Genomic DNA, 22,397 nt, shown 5'->3' with positions numbered 1-22,397 from the left:
AATCCTCATTTCTTTGGATGGGTTCTTTCAACTTCTCTGAGCCTCAGTTTCCCTATCAGGAAATCATGTTGGATAGTCTCCAAAACCATTCCATAGCTCAGATATTCTGTAAATCCAGTGCTTGTCATATACCCAGTGGAAAGGTGGGAGAGGAGGGAGGGAAGGATGGAGACAGCGATGGAATGAGGAAGAACTCAATCTATATAGAAGTTACCTTTCACAGAGACAAGAATGAGTGCATTTTCCACCGTTTCTCTTTCTCTCTCCAAGGACACTGCCTCTCTTTAATCAGAATATGCTCTGAATTAAATTGTTGAACATTTAATAAGTCCTGCCTCGCTCCCCCATTGAAATACCACTTTCTAGCCTGTCTTGTCCCAGAAGAAAATGAGTCAATTAGAGGACCTTAACAAGAGCGCTTTTTAAAAGAACACATAGACTCTTAATTGCAGTCAATTAGATCTGTTCGCTTTGTGGCTAGATTTCCAGACAGAAGATTCAGGAAACTCCTGTAGGCTCCTCATCTCAGAGAAGAAAGCCTTCAACAGTGACACCCAGGAAGTGGCCCGGCATCCAGCTTTGTCTCCAGGCAAGCTGGCGTGTTCAGCCCTGACCTTGCCTGCAAGGTTCTTTGCCCCACCAAAAGGAGCACATTTCAGACGCCTTTCTCCTTGCCACTGGATCGCAGGAACACAAGTCAGAGTGAAACCGTGGCATTGCAGGGCCATGAAATAGCAGGAGACACCGTTCTCGAAGAAGTGGGGGCTGGGTATTTTGCAGAACGTTTTGGAGGAAGCAACCTCTCCTGGGAACAGGCCGTGTGATTCCTCAGCCACTGCAGACAGACCCTGGGGATTTCTTCACACGGTACGTCACTTGCGGGCCTACCAACTTTTTCAAATAGAGCTAAAAGTAGCTGGTATGCACCCAGTCCCACAACTGATGAAACTTCTAGTTCAAGCTCAGAATTCTATGAACCCCTGTGAGTTATGTCCCCCACGAATTCATTTGGTGACATCTTAGTCTACAGCATCTTCGAAAGTGACCTTCTTTGGGGATGGGGCTTTGCAAAGGCAATGAGGTCCCAGTGGAGTATGGTGGACCGCTAACCCAATATGATAATCCAACGTGACTGGTGGGGTGTTTTTTTAAGGGGAAATTTGGAGATAGATGCATACACGTAAGAGGATGCCACTTGAAGATGCAGCTGGAGACTGAGGTGATGCTCCTAGGAGCCAAGGAAGACCAAGGATGGTCGGCAAAGCAGCAGGAGCTGGGCTTGGGGAGGGGAGCAGACTCTCCCTCACAGCTCTCACAAGGAACCCACCCTGCTGACACCCTGACCTCGAACTTCTGCCTCCAGAACTGAGCGACAGCACATCCCGTTGTTTAAGCCACTTGGTTTGTGGTTCTGTGCCATGGTGGCTCTCACGGGCTCCTACACCCCACTGTGCCCCTACGAGGAGACGGGGCTAAGGGAGCTCTTGTTCCCTGGGACCCCCTGCCGCCAGGCACTCTCCTCCTTCACCGTCTCAGCTCCCAGGGGGCCCTGGAAGTCCCCAGATTCTTTTCCCCACTCGCTGAGAGTACCTTCTCGTGCTGTCTGAGGACTTGGCACCCGATACCACCCAGGTCCCTGGGAACGTCTCCTCTTCCCAAGCTCTTTTAAACATAATTTTCCAGGCAAAGCTATTCCTTCCCTCACTGGCACAAACTATTAAGAAAATTAGATTGTTTTCAATCTCATTAAAACCAGAAAGCTACCATTTTTGTCTTCCGTTGCTGTACAACAAACGGCCACAAATTTAGCAGCTTAAAAATAGCACCGATGTGGACTTCAGCTGGTCCTCTGTTTAGAGTCTCGCAAGATGGCAATCAGAGTGTTGGCCAGGCTGTGTTCTCCTTTGCAGACTTCCTGGGGAAGAATACACTTCCAAACTCACTTGAGTTGTTAGCAGAATTCATTTCCTCGTGGTTGGACAACTGAGGGTGCAAGCTCCTTGCTGCCTTTTGGCAGTCAGCTGGGGGCCACCCTCAGCTGCTAGTGGCCCCCTGAAGTTCCCGGCCACCTGGGCTTTCCGGCATGACCGCGTTCCTCATTAAGCCAGCAAGGAGAGTCTCAAGAGAGAGCCTGCTAGCAAGATGGAATTTTACACAGTGTAGTGTAATCACAGAAGTGATGTCCCATCACCTTCATCATATTCTATCAGTTAGAAGTTGTCTCAGTTCCTGTCCACACTCAAGGAGAAGGGATTACATCAAGATGGAAGGGACGAAGGGACCAGGGGAGTCACCTTAAGGTTTGTCCGCACATGACCAGGACGCCATTGGTCATTCCCCAGCATCCATCCAAGCCCCCAGCTCCAGGGGTGAGCCTGATGTGTCCAAAGATAAGACTTTGCCATGACTGGTTTAGGAGAGAGCATATGACCCAACTCCAGCTACTGTGATGTGAGAGGCTTACTGAGGAACTCCTGCAGAGAATTCCCTTACTCCCAGGGTGGAACTAGTGAATGTCATGGTCTCTTTTCTTCCTTGGGATGTTTCAGAATTTAGATGGAAATCTGGATCTCCAGCAACCATCTTGCTACCAGCTTGAGAGTGAAGTTAACTCTATGGATGGCAGTCTGGAAAGATGGAAAGAACCTGGTCCTCTGATGTCACCATTTGTCTGCTGTATCAACCATCCTTAAAGACCATTCAATATCTGTTAAACCTTGAGTTAGATTTGCTGTTACTTGCAGCCAAATGCATTTTAATACAACATGACTTTCCCAAAGAAAAACAACATGAGACCCACAGTACCACTGAAATGGAAAACCCTCAATTCCACCAACGAGATATAGGTCAACCTGAGAGTTTATTAGATAGATTTGATTGGATTATATGGGCAGGAACTGGAAAATAATGTCAGCACTCTACAGTGTATAATTCACAGCTGCTGCACATAGTCAGGCTTGGCCATCTGTTTCCAGGGAGAATGAACTCTCTTGTTTTAAATGGAGCTGGTCATTCTCCATTAGTCCAGAGGCAGGATAGTCATTGTAATTGCACTGGAAATTTATCATATTGCATGAGACGTGAAGGCAAATGTCATTGGCCCAGAATAATTTATCTTTTCTCAATTCTTAAGAGGAAAGGAGAGAAACAAATGCTTACTGAATGCCCACAAAGCCCCTACTATGTGCTGGGATCCTTAGATACATTGTCAATGACTCCTGGCAACACTGCACAAAGGTTAATTTGTCAGTTTTGCTGATGAAGGAACTGAGGCTCCAAGCATGATGCCACACACAGTAGTGGATGCTGTCGTTCATCATACATTCTTTGCTCCTTTCAGAAGACTGTTGCTCTGTTCCAGGACGTGGCTAGCCCAGGATAGCTTCTCTATCTTCACCAAGATCTGCAGTGGAACAAGAGTGTCCTACCTTACCAAGGGCAAGGGGAACCTGAGTCTTCTTCTTGAGTATTTAAAGGCCATTTAAAGCTCAGTAGTCATGTCAGTTGCCTGATCCCATCTGCTGTCATTAGCTTCATGCCACAGGTTAGATGACCGAGACTCAGTAATGTTACATTGTGATGGGGAAGAACAAATCTGACTCCATATTTGCTCTGCTCCTTCAGCTCTAACCCTGTGCTCTGTTTCCTGTGCTGAGTCAGGCTGGTTCTGCCCCTTTTGTAAAAGAATGTTGCCTAGAGCCTGAAATAGACAGGAGAGCCCATTCTGAAGGCGCTGGCCTTTAAGGGTGTAACACCTCTCCACTCATAGAGAGATAAACATGTGTCTTGTTGGAGGTTACAGGAACAGCGTGACCTGACCTGTGTGGACAGCTACAGGAACAAAGAATTCCAACATCAAGAAGTTCGCAACAACCAACCACACCACACCCCCTTTTTAGTACAAAAGGAGCCTGAATTCTGACTTGGGGAAGAGGGTTCTGCAGGACATTAGTCTGCCATTTTCTCCATCTGCTGGCTTTCAGAATAAAGTCACTATTCCTGCCCTAAAATCTGATCTACTGATTTATTGGCCTGTCGTGTGGCGAGCAGAACAAGTTTGGACTCGGTAACGATGACACCTGTTCAAAACCACTCAGCTACTAGAAGTGGGTACATCCAAGGATGGATTCAAACCCTGGTCTCTTATTCCAGTGCCCACTTCACCACCAAAGTGCCCCTTTCTCCTTTCTGAAAGGCTGCAATACAGCATCTTGGCCAAAGTCCCCTAAAAGTGGCAACAGGGCACGTGCCCACAGGGCCGTGTTTCCACCCGGAGCGGAGAAAGCACGGTGTGCTAGATCGAGATACTGCCGGTTCTCGGGGAGGGTCCCAGAGAGCGCGGTGCTGGAGTGGGGGTGGGTGGACTGCTAATTGCTTGTTTGTTCAGGAGACATGTTATCTCTGAAGACTAACGTAAGGCCTTTCTGATGTCAGAAAATGCAAGCTATGTAGTACAACCTGCTTGCCATTTCGCCTTTGCATCAGCACGCTGTCAGCAAAAGACGTTGTGCAAGTCTTATAAAACGGTTCGGCTCAAGTACCAGGAAACATTTACTCTGCTTCCTTACTGCGATAATCCCGATCTATTTATTTATTTTCATGTTTATTGAGGGTCTGGCGGGGCAAATTGCTGTGCTAGTTCTGCGGCGAATCTCAGCCAGGTCCTCTGTGGGTTGTGTGTGTGTGTTTGTGTGTGTGTGTGGTGGTGGTTGATGTTTTCCTGTTTATTTTTTATTGTGAGGGGGAGTCTTTAGATCTTTTTTTTTTTTTAACAAGTCATACGTGGATATAATAAAAAAAGTATTGTTATGAGTAAATCCTTCCGCTCGGAGCCCCCAAGCATCGTTCCCCTCCCCAGAGGCAACGATTGTGATCAGTTTCAAGCTAGTCTGTGCGTATACAAATCTGCTTATCCTTTGCGTCTACACCCAGAGGGGCACACTATACACGCGATTCTGCCCTAGATGTGCTGTCTCTCAAGAGCTACAGCAGAAGTTATTTAACCTGTTCCCTATTAATGGCATTTAGATAGTTTCCATATTTCCCCCAACATATAACCCTGCATGCAGTATCCTTGTTTTAATGCCTTTGCTCAACGGGGGTAAGTAATAAGTAAGGGATAAAAGCCTAGAATTGCTGGGTCAAAGGACAAGCACACTTTAATTTCTAACAACTCGAACCCCAAGGCCTTCCTGAGCTGATGCACATGTTTTCGTGCCTCCGACAGCGGTGAACATGTCTGTTTCCCCACAGAGGCACCTGCGCAGAGCATGATCAGGCTTCAGATCTCCGCCAGTCTGATTGGTGCACTGGGCATCTCCCATAATTTCGACTGCATTTTTCTCATTAGGAGACTGAGCAGCAGATGATCTCTTGAAAGGTCTTCTTTTGCCCTAGGTTTTAATCTTAAAATACTCTAAATCCTCTTAGAAGTAGGTAGGGTCGGATCTCAAATCTGGATGGATTTATGTAATGGATCGATGAAAGGGATATGAAATTAAGTCAAAATGAGGAATCGCGCTAAGTCAGAGGCTCCTCCCGCGGGGGCCCCCAGCCCCTGCCTGGTCCCTTACCCTTTGCAGGGTGTGTCTGGAGCTGCTGCTGCCCCATGCATCCACCTCGCGTCCCTGAGCCACACCCCGGTCTGCACAGTCAGGCCTCAGGACTTCCCCAGGGATCAGACAAACAGTCGGTGGTGAGTGAGGCCTGGAGCACCACCATCCTCCTAAATGCAGTACCAGGTGGATGTTCCCAGCATTCCTTGCTCAGGTCTAACAACGTGGCCCTTCCACTGTGAGGGATCATGGGCCCAATTTGTCAAGAAGAAGAGTAACGCCTTGCTTTGCTGGCTTTTCTAATTTCTCATTTCCTATTTCATTTGACCCCTGGCAACCAGCCAATGAAGTGGGGATTATTAACAGACCCTTTACAGATGAGGAAACTGAAGACCAGAGAGGTTTGGCAAGGTGCCAAACGTCACACAGCCAGTGAGTGAGAGAGCTGAATTCAAATTCAGGCCTATTTGACTCCCGGGCAGGGCCCCGTGGCTGCCCGCTGAGGGCTGGTCCAGGGAGCCGGCTGGTCTCCATCCTGGAGCTCAGATGCTCGGGGGCCTTCCTGGACCACATGCAGAATTCCGACCAAGGAAGGGACCGAAACTGCGCCAGCCCATGTCTTTCCACACCCAGTGTATCCCCGAACCTTCACAGCACCCTGGAGCAGTCTCATGCTGACATTTTAATGCGGTGTCGAGCTGGGCTTGGAATCCGGGTTGACCTGACTCCAAAGCTAGAGCTCCTTCTCTACCCATCCACCCATCAGCCCCAGGAAAGCAAGGCGCTTCCCTAGTGAATGAACATCCCCTCCCACAGCGCGTGTGCTACGCGAACACTGACCACTTTTCCTCTCTTCCCAAGAGAAAGGGGTCTCCCCAGAGGCCCCGGTGTTATCGGGGCAGAGAAAGTGAGTTTGAAGACCTCACGCTCCATCTGGACTTTATCAGCTTCTTTCCTGGGTAGGATTATAGTAAACAATTATCTGCAGATCTGGAGCCAGCAGGGACTTTGAAGGCCCCAATTGCCAAGGGGGTGGTGAGCTGGGGGAGGGCCTGGAGAAGATGAAAAAGCAGCCCAGGCATCTTATCTTCCTCCTGAAATCAAACAGGCTGGGCCTGCACAGGGCGGGAGGGAGGGAGCGACCCTGTCTGTGAGGCAGACAGTCCCCAGCCCTCGCTGGCCACCAAGGATGGAGAGGTGACCAGTGAAGGCCTTCCACTGTCTCCTCATCCCCGCTGTCTTCATTTCCTTTATTCTTTCATTCACTTTGGACCGTTCGCCCATCAGTTACCACAGCTGATGTGCCTGGAGCGCTCCCTCAGAGCTGAGGGCTTTGCATCCATCCTGACAGTGACTCTCCTCTCGGGGAGAGGTGTCCAAATGAGCCCCATTTTACAGATGAGGAAACTGAGGCCCTGAGAGGTTAAGTAATCAGCCTAGGATCTCACAGCTAGTAAATGGCAGAGTTTGGATTCTCTTAAATCTTCGCACATTCATTTTTTTCCCTTTTCCCCTATCCCTGTAGAAGTCACTCATCTGTTTATTTAGTGTTCAACTTCCACTTTACTTGGTCATTTAAAAATCCCTTCTCCCTGGTTATGAGTTCCTTCTATCCCTTCCCCTGTCTCTTCCTCTCTTCCATAGCTATTTGTTGAACACCTGCTATGTGCCTGGTCACCTGGCCATCGATCAGGCCATGGGGCTCCTGCCATCTGGCTTCTGGAAAAGGAGGTAGGAGACCACCTGACCTGTGACAACCCAGGGTGGGACTGTTGGGCTGTGCTTCCTAGTCCGGACCTGTCCCGGGGTTGGCCCAACATTCTATGCTTGGATAATCTTGTTCTGGGGATGTCTTGGCCAAACAGGCCTTGAGACTGACTTGGGATGGGTGTCAAAATGGCTTGGGGAGGACGGGGCCACTTCCTGAGGCTTCAGGTGCTGAGTGAGGCTCTCCTTGTCCTGGCAGTTCTGACCTCCAGCGAATATCAGTGAGGACCTACTCCCTCTCCCCCATCCCCCACCAAGGCACCCTGGTTGTCCCTCTTTTCCTCCAGCTTCCATGCCTGCTGCCCCTCCAGGCCATTCACTCCTAGAGGCAGGGGTTTGGCATCAAAGAATCTGTTCACAACCCCAGGTTCAATTCATTTCAGATCAATCTTACTCATCTCTTGGTGCCTAATGCCGGGCCTGGCGTAGACTAAATGCCGATAAACCCAGGACCAGAAGGGGCTGGATCGTCATTGTCTGGGACCCTCTTTCACTCACTGCCGTGCACATAGTCATGGATGCTGTCGATCTCTGTCACATCACTTTCTACTTGGAGAATCATGGCTCCCTCTCTAGGTGTGGTCATGGGTGGCTGTCACCCAAAAGTCCTGCCCGCTCCTTGGAGTCTCAGGTGTGCATGTGATCTCGGTCGGTACCATCAAGTCTTCCCTCCCTGGACTTAGAATCTTTAAGCCAGGTGACACAGACAAAGGAAAAACAAAGAAACAGTTGAAATACGTTCCTTCCTACTGCCAATGAGGCTGTCTGCGAGCTCCGGCTCCCAGGATCCCCAGAGCACCCCCAGTTCTACTCTTTTCCAAGTCTAGCTCCCTGTCCATTTTGTGAGCTGCTCAGCCTCCTTCCCATATGTTCCTTCTCTGCCTCAATTAGCCAGTGAATGTCTGTTTCTGGGCTTGTAAAGAGCAAATCCGAAAGGATGCCCCTGGAAATGGTTTCCAATGGAAGCCACCGGGGAATCTGACCAACTTGCGCATTTCACCTCATCATTGCCTTGGCTGTTGTCTTCTCTGGAGCTGCTCTGACCTAGCCCCGCTCCACCCCCGCAGCACCGCCTCTCCCACCCCCTCTCACCACCCGGTGGCCTCATACCACATTTCCTCCCCCTTCTGTTTTCGCTGTAAGACTGGGAGACCTGTATGCCCTTCCTTCATCTTTGGGTCGGCTGGCCCTCAGCGAGTGCTGAATAGGTGCATATGACCTGAATATTTCTCTGCAATCTGAATTTTCCCCAGTTGAGGAACATGTACTTATCTTGATGACATTTAGAGAAAAGTGCATAAGGAAAATGAACTTTGAAGAGCTCTTCAGATGGATTCTAAATTTTACTCATTTTTTCCATGTCTTTACCCCAGGTTTGATATTTTGGGCTACATTCCGTTAGGAGTGCTCAACTTTGTACATAGATTTCCTTCGCTATCTCTGCATCTTCCTACCTGGTACTTACTGTGGAATTTGAAATGTTTCTGTGGCTGCAAACAAGAAAGAGAAAAGAGCCAATCAAGTAAGAGGGGATTAGATCGTTCCGATTTGCTTGTGGAATGAGGCCATAAAGAGGCACCTCTCCCAGGTTTGCATTTTCTACATGCTGGGTCATCGCTGCTTCTAAGAGCTCCAAATTATCTCATTAACCCTCACAACCAGCCTTGGGCCAAACAGATTATCATTCCCATTTCACAGATTAGGAGACTGCAGATTTGAGAGTAAATTGCCCAAGGATGTCTTGCTAGTGGGAGAGGGAGATGTAAGAACCTCCACCACTCTTGCACACAGGCCCGTCTAAGGGAAGCAGGGGGCAGCGGTGATGAGATGAAGTGGGCAGAAAGCCAATGGTGACGTAAGGAGGACCTACTATGTGCCGGGCTTAGTGTTAGATGCTATATTTCCTTTATTTCACATAAGCCTCCCAGCAGCTCAGTTTTACAAATCAGGAAACTGAGGCTGGGGGAGATGGAGAGGCTTGACTGGGGTTATACAGTCAGGAAATGAATGAACCCAAACCCAAGCTGTGTGTGTTCCACAACTCTGAGATACCACCTCCAACGGAACCCCCATTTTTAGGATCCAAAAAGGACAGCCTTCCCCCCCACCTCAAGTAATGAGTGACTTGCCCTCCTTCTGGCTGCTCTGTCCAGATTCCCAGGACAGGTGGGCAGCCCTGCCCCACCTGCCACTCCATCAGGAGAACATCCGCTTAATCTGGCTCGAGGTTTCTGTGACGTTTGCAGAATCTTCCATAAGTGCCAAACCCTCCAAAGGTGAAGAGTTATTCACAATGTGCCCTGGAGCAGCTCGTGGGCCCTGGAAGGAAAAGACACAGACCCAGGGAACTCTATGGCTGTGCAGAAGGTGCCCAGGGTGACGGAGAGTGGGGAGGTTAAGCCCCTGCGTTCTGGGGTCACGACTCCTGGACGGGAATCTGTCCTGGGTCCTTCCGGCTGAGGGATCTTAGCCAGAGCCCTTCACCCCTCAGTGACATGCAGCTAACGAGGACAAACCTCCCACCATAGCAGATCCCTTAAATATGGGTGTCCATGTTGGGTCTGGTCCACAGAAAGTGTTTAAATGGTAGCAGTGATTATTACAGAAGGACCAACAATGAATTAGAGGAGGCTGCATCTTAGAGGTGGTGGTGGGCGGGAGTATAGCTCAGTGGTAGAGCTTGTGCTTAGCATGAGCAACATCCTGGGTTCAATCCCCAGCACCTCCATTAAAAAAAAAAAAAAAAAAAAAAAAGCAGTCTACACCTTCCAGGTGTAGGTAGAAGCAGGTTGCATCTTAGAGGATGGGTATGTGAACAAAGGGCATGCTGGGAGGGGGTGAGAGTGAGCTGAGCCCAGAGGCAGGGGTACTGGTAAAGCAGTGAAGTTTGGGGCAGTTTCCTAAAAGAAAGAGAGGAAAAGGAAACAGTTGGAAAATTGGGCCAGGGCTACATCTTAGAGATCTTTGAGGTCCGTTCCAAGGAGAGTGGCATTTAACTGCCCAGGTTTGGACCTGCTGAACTTTGGCCACTGGTGTGCCATCACCCGCATCAGGTTGTCACATCCACACACCACGTTCAAAATTATACACTTAATATTTTTCTTTTTTAAAAAAACAAAAAATCTATTCTAAAAGGAAATTTGTATCACCAATAAAAAGGGAAATCTACCCGCCACAGGTAGAGATAATTGTCAAAGTAAACAAGGTTTAAATTCTCGCTGGACCGTCTTGCCCCAGCAGACTCTGAGCCCGTGTGCATTTGGTAAAAAGCTAGATGCGCCTCTCCACCTTTTTCAGACTGGCCTGCCTGATGCTGTGAGCTGTTCGGCCTGCTTAGAGGCTAATTCTGTATTTCTGATTCTATCTATGCTCCAGGAGGCTTTATCTCTATCTCTCTAATCGCTTCTCAGACCATAACATTTTACTAGGTAAGGGAGCAAGGAAGGGGCAGGACCTAGGGCTGATTCATAGCAAGATTCCAAACAAGCCCCAAGCCCTCCAGGTCGTCCAGGCATCAGAAATCCAAGGGACCAGCTTCTCAAAACCACTGTATCATACTGCATCTCACAGTCTCACCCAGCACTCCATCCATCCATTCATTCAACCGATATCTACTGAGCGCCGACAATGTGCCAAGCCCTGTTCTGGATGCCAACAAAGCAACTGGGCACAAAGACCAGTGGAGTCCTTGCTCACCCTGGGAAGATGGCCAGTGGACTCTGCAACAAGGAAATACATGAGATCATAATGGGTTTATTGGGAAAGCAGCATGGTGGGCGGCAGTGTCGTGGAGGCTTGATGCAGGAGGCAGGTGGCAAAACTAGACAGGGTGGACAGGGAGGGTGTCTCTGAGGAGGGGGCATGTGATCTGAGACCTGGATGGCAAGAGGGAACCAGTCAATGGCAAGTTCTTGAAAGCAGAGCCCTTTACATTACAAGTGTAGAAGACCATTTCCATCAGAGGGAGCAGCCAGAAGATAATGGTGCCCCGATGTGAGAAACGGTGGGGGCAGCAGGGGCTGGGAACAGTTCCGTGTTGGATATAACCAATCTGCAGTGTCAGTCAGATGCCCAAATGTATTCATACTCTTCTCAACAAAACTGTAACGGAAGGATTGTTAGTGTTTCCCACTTTACAGACAGGAAAACTGAGGCTTGGGAAGGCTACCCAGCTAGCCAGGGGCAGAACTGGGGTGTGGACTCTTGCCTTAGGATGCCAAAGCCAGCACGATCCCAGGAGCCCCACGTGGAAGCAGCGTTCACATACAGAGGTTGCAACTCGAGCACCCAAGTGAGTTTTGTTGGTGCTACACACATTTTGGAAATTAACTTGCATGAGTGATCAACTCTTAGAGATAAAGTGTCACCCCCAAACCTGGCTCTCTGGCTTCTAAAAATATGTGAAGATCTGGTCATGGCGGGGCTATGATTATAATGGCAGTGGTGGCTGGGAGCAGGAGTTCTGTCCCCTTTAGATAAACGTAGGCTTTCTGGTTTTCCCCAGCCCCCACCTCTCCCAGTTGCTTACCCTGGGACCTTTCATTCCTTTCCATTACATTCCTGACCTCTCTATGCATTTGGCTTCAAGACCCCATCCCTCCGTTCGTGAGATAAGAGGGCTCACAGAGCCCAGCCAGCAAGGAACGACTGAGGAATGAAGCTACAGAGCCTTACCAGATAGAGCACTCTCCTGGCATTCTGATGCAATCATTTTGGATGAACAGTGGGACATATTTATAAGAGCAGGGACAAGGCCATGGCGAAGAGGTCAGGCCTGGGTTTGAATCCCGGCTCCCAATCCTTGTGAGACTGGGGATCAAGTTTTCAAACCGCAGTCTCCTCATTAGGAAAGTGATAAAAAAACAAAAAAAACAAAAACGAAAAAACAGAAACAGGAAAAATCGAATACCCACTTTACAAGTAGGTGGAGGGAAAAATAATAATAATGCTGTAGCTAACCGGCTTGGAACAACTTTTGTGTCATGGTGAGCATCCAGTAGATGCAGCTGAGACGGTCTTTGTTACTTAGGAAGCTGCTTTATCACGAGTGATATTCATGGAGAAACTTCACTCTGCTCCATCTCCACGTCGCACGACGTAAGGGCTGGACTCTGACGCTGGCCATGCTCTTCCCAAAGCGTCTGCCCCCCCCCGGGAGGACTCATTTTGCGTCATCCGGCTCCACTTGCCAGATCTTTCTCTTCCTCACTCGGGTCTCAGCGCCTTCTGGCTCCACGTCCGAGGCGGGCAGGCTGGGAACACCGTCCGCCTCCCGTTTGCCTGACCGGAGCCCGGTGGGGATTTTGTTTCTTTCTCTGGGTGTGTGTAAATTCGTGCTCTGCACAAAAGAACCACTCAGCACTGCTTTTTCAAGCCGAGCTTTAAAAGGCTTATTTGCCATGACATCTAGCACTTGTAATGAGAGGTCATACCCCGAGGAAGAATTGCTAAATCTGTGTAAAATGTCTCTGACTCCTTCTCTTACAGATTCTGTCAGATTATCTCTTTAAGGATTCTAAACCCATGTTGTTTGAGGTGGTTTTAGGCTAATGCACATTCCCCAAACATTTCTTTGTTGTTGAAAAGAAAGCCATTGAGAGAGTGCCCCCATCCAGCGAGATGCTTTGTGAAAGTTCAATGCGAAAGGCAATGCCCTCTGTCTCAGGAGGGATTGGGGGAGAGGAAAAGACGTGGGTTACATTTAAGCAAGTCCAGTAGCAAGCAGAGCAGTGTTAGCTGAGGTCCCGAGGCACCTGGGCGATGCTCCCGTGTCCTCCCATCTCCTCCTCCTGGGGTGATGGGAGGCGCAGGGAGGGGAAGAGACGGGACTGGTCAGCCTGTGCTAACGCAGGTCTCCGGGCTCAGCCCCACTGGGCAGTGTTTATTTATTCTGCACATTAGGCCCTGTGCTGGGCCCTGGTTTTACGAAATCAGATAAGCCAGATCCGTGTGCTCAAGGAGCTCTGAGGACCCGTTGGGGGTGAGAGTGGAGGCAACAGACCGAAAAGCATACAAGCCAAGGACAGAAGTCTTCCAACGGAGCTGTGTCCAAGCCCAGTGGGGACCCAGGCGAGGGAGGCCAGCTGTTCTGTGATGGTCAGGGGAGGCTTCCCGGAGGAGGTGTTCTACAGATGTTCCAAAGGAAGAAGGAAAGCCTGGAGCAAAGTTCTGAGGCATTGGGAACCGGTAGGAAGCATGTGCCCGGGTTATAAGCTATCCCCAGGGGCCGAAGGAGAGGTCCCTCTGGGTCATGCTCAGAAGCCTGGATTCCCACGTGCGGGTCTCCCATTGGACTGGGCCAGGGATTTAGAAACTTCACTGCATCCAGTTTTGCCGGCTGGGCTGCGACTCCGAGGCCCTGCCCCTTTCTTCCTCGCGGCTGGATGTCCTGGGTGTTCTAGTTTATCTCCACAGCGTCTTCCAAGCCAGGCACGGTACCCAAAGAGTCCCAGCCAAGGGAGGGCAAGGCTGTGTGCCTGCAGAGAGGACCGCCACCCAGCACAGGTGGAGAATCACACACAGCACGCACAGCGAGAGCGGCAGAGCCACGCAGAGGCACACAGAAGCAAGCAGACGGACAGACAAAGCCACACACAGAGGTACTTGGATAATAAACAGACAACCATTAGAGGCGCGGACCCAGAGACACAGACACACATCACACTCTATCACACTCGTACGTAAACACACAGGCCTGCCCCCCACCCCATGTCTCTCCCTCCCTGTTTCTCTCTCTGTCTCTTTCTCTTTTTCTGTCTCATCTTTCTGTCTCTCTCTGTGTGTACTCTCTCTGACTTCCTGTCTTTCTGTCTGTCTCTCTCTTACACACATACACTTCCAAAATACACAACGACAAGTGGACCAGAGGATCCTTTCCAGCCCTTCCCACTAGCTTCCCACAGCGCTCACCCACCCCTCCTCCCCTCCCTCCTTCTGACAACATCTCCCTTGCCATTCTCAAGCTGACTCTATGAAGCTTTCTGTGAATGAAGCACGTGTTCCCAGGTGGGTGGCTGAGATGTCCTAAGTACCTCCGGGAGATGAGGGGTTATTCTGGGCCAGGATACCCCCGTGGGGCCGAGATAGGCAGGAAAGGGTGGTTTTCCTCTAGAAACACAGCTTGGTACCCAGAACTGCAGAATCAGGGTTTGCCCCCCTTCATGGGGGATAAGCTGAGTTAGAGACCCCAACTTTCTGCTGTATCTCCCACTAAACCCACTGCACTGATCCTAGGTGATGTGGCTGAAAAACAATCTGGCTACAGGCAAGTTGGTCCACCGATACCTGGGCAGGATGCTGATTGGTTGAGAGGGAATAAATCCTCACTCCCTCTTTGTCAAGGATTATTCATTTTGGTACATCACTAGGTGATTTGGAGACTGGTTGTGATTCTTTAAGAATTTCAACCATGTTTCAGAGATTGTGTTCTCTTCTTTTGGAGCGGGGAGGAGAGTGTTCACTTCTTAGCCATTTTTAGGAGATCATTTGTATTTAAACTATTTGTGATGAGTATTAAGGTCAGACTTCACTCACTTTTTTATTTCACTCATCCATTCCACGAACGCTTCCTGGGAGTTCAATAGGACAGTGTTCTTCTAAGGCCTGGATGGACACAAGTGTGAGCTAATTCAACAAAGTTTATCCCTTTGGGAAGCTCACATTTTGGTGGGAAAGAGAGGCATTAAATAAACAGACATATGCATATTAAATATTGTGCATAAGTGCCGTGAAGAAAGAAAGGCAAAAGGCTCTGGGAAAGCCTGGCTGAGGGGATGACAACTGAGACCTTGAGGCACTGAGAGAGGCATCCAGGCACACAGCCAGGGCAAGAGCATCTCAACAAAGGGGATGGATGAGACATGCAAAGGCCCTGAGGCAGAACAGCCTTGGTGTATTGAGAACTCGCAGTAACCAAGCGAGAACCAGGTAGGTAAAGAGTCAGAAGGGAGCGGCCAGGGCCTGAGAGCACAGGGGCCTGTGGGCCCCAGTCAGGCTTCACTCTCAACCTAAAAATGATAGGAATTCATTGGAGTTCTGACAACTAGTGTGGCCCAGTTCAAGTTTTAAAAGGAGCAGCTCTGGCTGCTGGAAGCAGAACAGCCTGGCATATGGAGCAGGGTTACATGGAGGAAGCGACAAATTAGGAGGATATAATCCTGCAAGTAAAGGCAATGGGAAAACACTCTTCACGTCCACCCAGAGGAATTGAAGAGGACAACCCATAGGCAACTACAAAGGCTTGTTAGAACATATTTCCACAAGATGAAAACCGTCAATTATCACTTGTTTAGGACCTACAATATGCTCAGGACCAAGCAAGAAATTTTATATACGACGGTTCACTCCATCCTTCCACTCATCATTTATGGTAAATGTTTTTATCCCCATTTCACAGATTGGGGAATAACCTCAATCTCAATGTATGAAAAATTGCAAAATATGAAAAAGTCAGAAAAGGTGGAATTGGCTTAAACAAATGACATCGTTTAAAGTTTAAAAAAAGACGATTCAAAAGACAGAAAGGTTTTGAGCTTTTTCTTTTAGTTTCTTTCTTAGTATTAACGGAGTGCATTCTTGTCTCAGAAATAGTAAAACATACATAGAGAGAACCAAAATAACAGCATAAAAAACTCACAAGTCCTCACGTCCCTCCCCACCTACTCTCTGGATGTAGCTGTGGCCTCTTATGCAGACACGATATTTTTCTCCAAAACTGAGCTTATGCCATACACATGATTTTGTAACAATCTATAATTCATTTAAATCACCTGGGTAGATGAGGTGGTCATCTCAACCATCTCCGCTTTCCTTGGCCATGTAGGTTTCTCGCTTTCTACTGAATATTTATTGCGTCCCAATGTCTCCCTGTTACAATGAAGAGCAAGAAGAAATTACTGAAATAAAGCAGAAACAAAACAGGAAGACAATGGAAAACCCTAGGAGGAAGCGTGCAGACATGCTTGGACACACGGGAGGATGGATTTGCAATAGATGTCTCAAGTGTCAACCACCGCGGATACTCATTTTCCACCAAATTTTTGTTTGGGCCAAGTTGCCCTGTTAGCAACTCAGTTTTCTTCCAAAGTGTTTTGACCCAATTGCTCATTTGTTCAAATTCACTTTGACCGAATCATTTTCTTTGGCTGAACCATCTGAGAATTACTAATACTATTACTTGAATGATTCCTACTTATTTTGCTTTGAATATGTGTGTACAAGCCCCATTCCAGACCTTGTTGGAATTAATCCTCCCAAGAGCAGTTGAGCGAGGTCAAGGTAGACTTCACCATCTGATGGGTGTGGACTCAGAAGTTCAGAGGGTCATAGCCCAAGGTTACCTGGCCAGGAAGGGGTAGAGACAGAATTTGAGCCCAGACCAGCCTGGCTACCTGCATCTGGACCTTGGTCATGGCCACATGATGAGACGTACAGCAAGCGTGACACACAGTAGGTCCTCAGAAACCATCGGTTGTTCCCCAATCCCTTCCTCCCTTAGGCCATTAATTACTAGTAAGGAAGAACTAATACCAGGCTTACAATAAAATCTTTACTGGTTCTAAAGCCTTTTTCTTCTTCAGATGCAGCAGAGGTTTCCAGAAGTATAACTTCAGTTTCCAAATCTAGAAACTAATTTGTCTGTATTAAAAGCTCTTTGTGGTAATGCCATGATGCTATTCAGAGTCCGTTTCCATTTAGTTGCATTTAATCTGTCTCTCCAATGTCATGGAAAATAATAAAATTAAATATAAAGAGCAAGAGCGGAGGAAGAAAGAACTTGGGCTGAGGGGGGCTGGCTTGAATGGCCCACAACCACCCATCACCCCGCTGGAAAGTCAGTCCAGAGGTACATCGCAAACTAGGAGAGATTAACGGCCCAACAGAGTGCACCTGTAGAGAGGAGGGACCCGTTCGAAGGCCAGGCAGGGCTGTGGGGTGTGACTTGTGCTGGACACCTGAGCACAGGCCCTCATGAATGTCACTTCACAGGGATAATATCTGGTCACTGACTCACACCCTGTTTCTTGGTTTATTGCACAAGGAGGCATCAGGCACAGCCCAGGGGCCAGTTCTGTGTGCGCCACAGGGGAGTCTGAGAGGCGAGGTGGGCCCGCCATAGCCCGCCCCCAGGAGCCAAGGTCAACCAAAGTCAGCCAAGGTCAACCAAGGTCAACCAAGGTCGACCAAGGTCAAGAACAGGGGACCGACGGCAAACCCTGCTTGCTGGGGGCTGGGGCATGTTCCTGGGAGACCAGAGTTTGAATGCTACAATTTTATATATTTTTTTTTTGATGATAACATCAGTAATATTTTTAACTCTCATCAAGGAAGAAGAAAAGCTTCTTCCATGGGGAGGCACTGTGACAACAAGAGGACGACAGTCTTGGCAAAGTTGGGGGGGCGGCCGAGCTGGGCCCTGGGGAGACGCGCCCCACAGTGGTGAGCAGCACCTTCGAGCTGGCTCTGGTGGCATCCGCTGTGCCCAGCTGATGGCGCCAGTTCAGGAGCCCCTTCAACAACAACGAGGGACGTGAGTGGCAATGGGAGGAGTCAAGGGGGTACAGCAGAAGGTAGGGGTGCCAGGCGGAAGGCTGGTTCTAGCCTAGAGGGGGCGGGCCCAAGGCAGCTCTGTCTCCTCTGTGCACCTCAGCTCCCTCATCCCAAAACTAGATGAGGAGGCGGGGAGCCAGGGAGGCCCTGGGGGGGGGGTTCGTGTCTCTGATGCCTGCATGGCTTCCTCCAGGGAGAAGAGTCTACTCCTAGCTTTGACCCCCACCCCCACCCCAGCCCCGCGCACGTGGCCCCAAGCTGAGGACAGTTGACACGTGAAGGATGGTGAGGACACCCAGAGGCGGCTGATTAAATCACCAGGCACAGAGTTTAATGGCGCTCGTTAAATGCCAGCTCCCTCTTCCTTTTCCTTCCTCGGAGGGGTTTTCATTTGGGTGACAAGGTTCGCGCTTGCCATTGTATATTAGGGAGCAACTGCTCCAGAAGTTCTCCCCCAGGTGTCCCCACTATGGCCCAGGGCGGACAGGGCCCCATCCAGGGCTGTACAGGTGAGCCCAGGACAAGAAGCCTGGCCTGGGGCTCCTCCAGGGAGAAGAGCTGCAGCTGGGCAGCCCCGCCGCCCTTCTGTCTGCCCGCCCGGGCTCCCCTGATTGTGTTTATTCGCTGCAGGAAGAGGAGGAATCCTGACAGACTGACTAATCACAGGCTGTCCTAAGGTTTCACAACACCCATCACCTCAGTAAGCCACTCCGACCCTAAATCCGGCACCTCGCAGAGGCATCCGGCCACACATCATCCGGGTCCCAAACGTCGTCCCGGGAAGGTCTCTCGGGGCTCCCTGAATTGACTCAAGCAGCCCATCGGCTCGGGCCAGAGTTCATGGGCACAGAAGCCGCCACTAGCCCGACATCCGCTCTCCAGGCAAGTTGGGTTTGGGCTCTAAGACCCAGTGCTAGAGGTTTCTATTTTGGTGTCAAACAATCAAAATAGCACCATTGGTGAAACAGACTTACTTCTTCCAAGTTTGGGAGTGGCTTTGCAAAAGCTCCGCAAACCCTGACTTTGCGGAGGGAAAGCTTTCCCCAACATCTCCATTGATCTAGACACTCGCTCAGCTGGTGTGTGTTGAGTGAGCGCTGTCTACACTGCATGTGGGGCTGGGAGGGCAGCCTCAGGCAGGAAGGAGAGATGGCGCCCGTGCTGGAATGGCGCTCCCCAATATGCCAAGTTCTATGTTCAGTGAATTCACATGTCTTCAGATATATATATATATTCAGATATATATATATATTTGGCCAGGGGTGGGGAGGTAACTAGGTTTAATGGAGGCACTGGGGATCGAACCCAGGACCTTGTGCGTGCTAAGCACACGATCATACCAACTGAGCTACACCCTCCCCGCTACATGTTTTCTTATTTAATCCTTACAGCAGCCCTCAGCAGTGGCTCTGATCCCTGTTTTGCAGATGATGAAACGGTGGCTCAGAGCTTGCCCAAAGTTAAACTGAGATTAGACACAAATCCATCTGGTTCAAAAGACCTTGCCCTCGCCACTGGAGAGCCCTGCCCCCCACAGGTGTAGTGCGTGTACTTGCTGATGCTTAAAAACACACACACACACACACACACAAACAACAAAAACCCCACCTTCCTCAGGATGCCATTCATGCAGAAGGCAGGCACCAGCCACTGTGTGCAAAGCAGCCTCCCAGCTGGGACTTCAGCCACCACTCAGGTTTCAAGTAGCAAGTCACCTGTCCCTCTCAGGCCCGTCCCCAACAAGGGTCCCTTCCAAAGTCTTGAAAATTGGGCGGTCACGCTTCAACCTCCTTCTGAGCTAAGGTGGTCAAGAGTTAAATAAAAATACAGGATGCTCAGTTCAGTTTGAATTTTAGATTAAAAGAAAAAGAAGAGTTTTTACCAGAGGCATGTCCCACGTCTGGGGACAACCTGCGTCTGGTTGTTTCCGACAGCCTTACTCTGAGCTGACCCCTGAGTCGAACTGGCTTAAGGCAGCATAGGGAGGGCATCATGGAATCGGACAGTCTCTGTGACTCATTATCCAAGCCTGCCAGGAATGGCATCTCCCCCGCTCACCTCTTCATCCCAGCTCTGAGAGCCAGTGTGAGGTTCACAGCTGCTTCCCGGAAGAAATGGTAAGTGGATCACGCAGCTTGAGAGAAGTCAGTCTTTTCTCTGTGAGGAAGCCTACGTGGCCAGGCACTTGCTAACACGTTTTTCCCAAGAACAAGGGCACTGGTCAAACTGAACTGGAATCGAGGTTCAGCCAGATATTAAAAGGTGGGGGGAGATTTACCGAGGAGAGGGGCGGGAAAGCTGGTCCAGACACAGGGAACAGTATGTGCAAAATCTCAGGCAGCATCATGTGCAGGAAAGGGAGAGGTTCACATGGGATGGAAGCTTCCATCCAACGACCAGGGAAGTGGCCGGACCTAGAGAGGCAGGCAGGCTCCCAAATATACGAGACCTTGTATGTTGGGTTACTGATCTCAGGTTAAATCTCCAAGGCAAGGAGGAGCCCTTCCTTGAAGGATTTTGCCCAGGGCAGTCACCTGAATGACAATGATTTAATTTTGCTTTTATTTGATTATGGGGGAGGTTGAACTGTTTTTCCATGTTTTCCTGTTTGAATCACGTTTTTTATTTTTCTTATTGATTTGTAATAACCTTCCACACGGAAGGGATTTCAGCCCTCGTTATTTTTTATAACACTTTTCACGTGTCTCTTTTTTTATTTTATCGTTTTTAAAATAAAAAAGTAGTCTTGAATTTTATATAGTCACATCGTTATATTTTTATGTGTCTTTTCCCATCGTCCTTGTCTTAAGAATGTTATTCCCTATTCTGTACGGAGAATCACCCAGCAAGATGACAATATTAAATACGAAATACAAACATATGGCCGTATTCCCCTCCTACCTTTTTATTTTCACTTGTGTGTGTCATGTTGCATTTAACTCTATAACCCATCTGGAATTTATTTTGAAGTATGGTGGGAGGTGGTGATCTTTTTCTCTCAAGTGCCCAGTGTTCCCAACACCCTTTATTGACGAAGTCAAAGTCTTGTGTGGCACTTCCTCATCACAGGACAAGTCTCCACTGCCCAGGAATTGGTTTCAGGCAGTCGATTCTATTCCAATAAACCACGTGCCATCCCTGTTCAAACACTACACCATCTTAGGGACTGGAGCTGACAGATGCATGATACATCGCTCAAATACCTTACTTCTCACGCTCAAAAAAAATCCCAGGAAGTTGATATAATCATTCTTGTTTTACAAACTAAGGCTCAAGCCGTCATCAGCTGCCTAAAGTCACATCTGAAAGACGTCTGAGATGCACGTTCACTGCTTGCTTCCAGAATCTTGAGTGCTTTGCTCAGCAGAAAGTGAGTGGATGACAAAATAAAGACACTTTGGAATTAATTACATTTAGCTGGCATTTATTAAACACCTGCTGTGTGCCAGATATTGGGGACAGACATGAATAAGACATAATCACCGCTTTGAAGGCACTCAGAGTCTTGAAGGTGGAAAGACAAATGTATCCAGATAGTGATTGTACAGTGTAATAAATTATGTCAAAATAATAGTCTCCTGTACTGTGTGCTTATCATGTACCAGGCACTGTCCTAAGCTTATCTTTTTCATCTCAGAAGGGTTAGCCACTGTCGCATCCATGTGGGGTATGAGAGCACAGGGCACAGAGGTGCTGAGGGACTTGCCCAAGCTGGTGAAGTTACCAAGAGGCAGAGCTGGGATTGCAGCCTGACTCCAGAGTCAGCGCTCAGCCCTCCGGACTGCCACAGGGAGGAGCACGGTGAGCGGGGCGGGCCTCAGGGAGGGCGGCTCATGCAGCCTGGGCAGGCTTCTGGATGAAGCCCAGATGGCCTGAGTCTCGAAGGATGCCCAGGGATGAGTAGGCAGCAAAGAGGGAGAGAATGGGCTTCTAGGCACAGAGAGTAGCACCTGCAAAGGTACAGAGCCATACGGGCCAGGGTGCAGTGGGGGACGCACAGGAAAATAATCATGATTATAATTGCTAACTTGTACTGGGCACCTGCTGGATGCCGGGTACCCTCCGGAATTCTTTTTTTTTTTTTAATTGAAATATAGTCAGTTTACAATGTGTCAGTTTCTGGTGTACAGCATAATGCTTCATCATTCAAAAGTCCCTCCAGAAATGTTTACATGTAGCAGCTGAAGAGTCCTTGCAAAAACCCTAGGAGAAAGAGTTATTATCCCATTTTACAGATGAGGAAAGTGAGACACACAACGATTAAGTAACTGGACCCTGATGGCACAGCTGAGAATCAGCAGAGCTGAAAAGGCAACTGGAGAGGGAGCAGGAGGCAGAGGCTGAGAAGTCTCAAGAACCAAACAGTTGATCAATAAAAAAAATGTTATAAATAAATAAATAAATAAATAAATAAATAAATAAATAAACAAACAAACAGTTGAGACTTTAGACTGGAGAGTCGTTCAAGGTTTTGAGTAAGACCCATGGTCAAATTTATAATGAAGTGGGCAGAGAGATGATATTCAC

The sequence above is a fragment of the Camelus ferus genome, chromosome 22, assembly GCF_009834535.1.
Source record: "Camelus ferus isolate YT-003-E chromosome 22, BCGSAC_Cfer_1.0, whole genome shotgun sequence".
Taxonomy (NCBI): Eukaryota; Metazoa; Chordata; class Mammalia; order Artiodactyla; family Camelidae; genus Camelus; species Camelus ferus.
This window is presented reverse-complemented; position numbering follows the sequence as displayed.